A 2,838-nucleotide genomic window follows, 5' to 3' on the forward strand; every position below is an offset into this window, starting at 1 on the left:
GAAATATCGAGAGCTTCGTTGCTTCCCCTCCCTCCCTCCCTCCCTCCCTCCCTCCTCTTTGATAAAGAAGAAAGTGTTCTCCCAGAAAGGGATGCTAATTAACAATTAATTCTTTTATCTTCCAGCGCCCGAGACTGGGAGACCTGAAGAAGATGTAGAATAAAATTAGTGGTAATTAGGTTTTTAGAGCATTAAATAAACAGCGACACGGACGCCGCAGAATTAATGTTGTGCATTTCTTTTTAACAATATTTATCCAGGCGGTTTTTGAACAAGGCCCCGTGGCTTTGGCTCCTTCTGACACAGGCAAAGCAGCGCCGAGGAATAATTACACCGAGGCTGCGCCGTGCAAATGGAAGGGTAACGAAGAGGAGCTCGTTAATCGGGGTTGGGTGGCTCTGCGCTGGGATATCACCAAGCAGGGCTTGGTGTTCCTCTGGAGAACTCGGGAATTGCCTCCTTCCAGCATCCCCAGCCAGGGGCACTGCCTGGGAATCGGCAGCCCTGGGATGAGTCGGAGTCACTGGCACAGGGAGGCTGGAGGGGTGGCCTGGGGACGTCCTGGGGATGCAGCCAGGGAAGGACACAGAGTCCCTCTGCAGTGGGGCAGAGATCACGGGATATCGGAATATCCTGAGATGGAAAAGGGATCATGGAATCCAGCTCCTGGCCCTGCACAGTGGGGCAGAGATCACGGGATAGGAGAATATTCCAGGCTGGAAGGGGCTCACAGGGATCATCAATCCAACCCCTGGCCCTGCACAGACAGCCCCAAATCCCACCCTGTCCCTGAGAGCCTTTTCCAACCATAATTCCGTGTTTTTCCCCCAGTCCCTGCTGGAACACCCAAATTTCGTGCCCCGATTCCCTGTGGGGTCCGTGCTGTCCCCTGGCAACGCAGTGTGCAGAGGTCACGGATTTCAGCCCCGCGAGCCCACCTCTGTGCCTGACTGCATTTCTCCTTCTCTCCTGCTGCTTTGGGGTTTGGGGGCCCGCCTGGGGAGGGTTTCCCCCGTGTTTACGTGCCCAGCATGTGCCCACTGCCATCCCAACCGTTCCGGGGTCACGGGCACCGCTGGAATCTCCCGCATACAGACAGGCAGGAAGGGCTGGAGAATCCCAAAATTTGGCTGCTGTTGAGCCGAACCAGCCCGGGCTCCTCCATCCCCCGTTATGGCCGCAGCCGGGGTGGGAGAGGGCGGGGAAGATGTGGATCCCCGCGTGTGGGACAGTTTTACTGCTCAAGGCTGTGCTAATTAAGAAAGGAGCCTCAGCAGATGGATCTTGGACACAGCTCTTAATTAACACTCTCTGCAAAGTCGGAATCAGAGGGGACAGACGGGACAGAGGGGACAGGGCAGGGTCCTGCGGACCCCCCCAAGCCCTGCAGGGATCCGGAGCCTCCCGCTCCGCATCCAGCTCCCGTCATCCTGTCTTAATTAAGGGAAACGTCATCAGTGACAGGCTTCAATCAGGCGCTTAATGAGGAGCTGACGGGGCGCTGAATGCAATCAGCCCATGGTCATCGGTACCGCGCTGAGGTGACAGCCGGAGGGTGGGAGCGGCCCTGATCCGCTCCCAGGATCCCGCCGGGGATGGGAAACCTGCGGGTCCGTGTGACTCCCGCACGGACATCCCGATTCCATCCATTCCCTGGCGGGCGGCTGGAGCTGCGTTCCCGGCGCTGCCGGGCAGCCTTAGGAACTCTTTGATCGCTGACCTCGCCCTGCCTGGCTGATTTGCTCTTCCCTTGTCCTTCCTGACAGCTCCTCTTTTCCAGCCCGCTCCGCCCGGGGCTGCGCGGTGCCCTCGGGCAGCTCCGCTTTGCCGGGAGCGGGCACGGCTGCGGAATCGCTGATGCTCCGGCAGCTCCGTGCTGCTCTCTCCTTGTCCTGCCTGGACAGCCCGGCAGCTCCGCGGGAACCCTCTGGAATGGGGGATGGACCATCCCTGCAGGCGGAGCCCTCCGGGAGCTGCCAGAGCCCCGGCACTGCCACCCTGGGTCCCTGGGGCTGCTCCTCCAGCAGACTGCGGAGCGAGGGGAGCGCTGCCCGGCGCTTCCCGGCCTCTCCGGGGTGCGGGATGGCGCTGGCTGCGGAAGGGAGGGGGGATTTCATCCATAAGAGCCGCGATTTTCCCTCCCCCGCTCTCCTCCCTCACTGCCGGCGTTTGAAAGGCGGGATTGAGAGCTCGGGGGCTGCTGCAGATGTGGAGCGGGGCCGCTCCCGGGAGTGCTTCCAGCAGCAGAATTCCGACGGGAGGAAATGGGCCGGCGACACCCCGCAGACAAAGCCCCTTTGGGAAGGATCCTCTGCAGATGCGCTTCCTCCTCATCAGCACTCGCGATCCTCAATGCGGCTCCTTCCCTCGGCCCCGCGCTCAAAGGGGCTGAGATTTCATCCTGGGTTTCTTCCCAGAAGGATGAACCAGAGGAGTGAAAGGGAAAAAAGGGAAGCAGCCGCTCGGGGTGGGCCCGGCCCCCGCGCGGGGAGGATGAATGGGAATTCTGGGTCACACCGGTTCCACTGAAGCTTTGCCAGGAAACTTCTGGAGCTCAGATGGAGCTGGGGTGGGAGCTGGGATGGGGCTGGGCTGTATTTCACGCTCCCAATAAAAGGATGGAGCATTTTCGTTCCTTCAGAGCTTCCTGTGAGCTGGTTTTCATCGCTCCCCCAAGGTGACAGCAGCCTTGAGAATTCCAGGATGGCTGAGTTTGGAAAAAACCTCCGGAATCACCGAGTCCGAGCCGCGCCCCTTCCCCACCTTGTCCCCAGCCCAGAGCACTCAGTGCCACCTCCAGGAATTCCTGGGACACCTCCAGGGATGGGGACTCCAAAC

The sequence above is a fragment of the Corvus brachyrhynchos genome, unplaced genomic scaffold (assembly GCF_000691975.1).
Source record: "Corvus brachyrhynchos isolate BGI_N302 unplaced genomic scaffold, ASM69197v1 scaffold257, whole genome shotgun sequence".
Classification (NCBI taxonomy): domain Eukaryota; kingdom Metazoa; phylum Chordata; class Aves; order Passeriformes; family Corvidae; genus Corvus; species Corvus brachyrhynchos.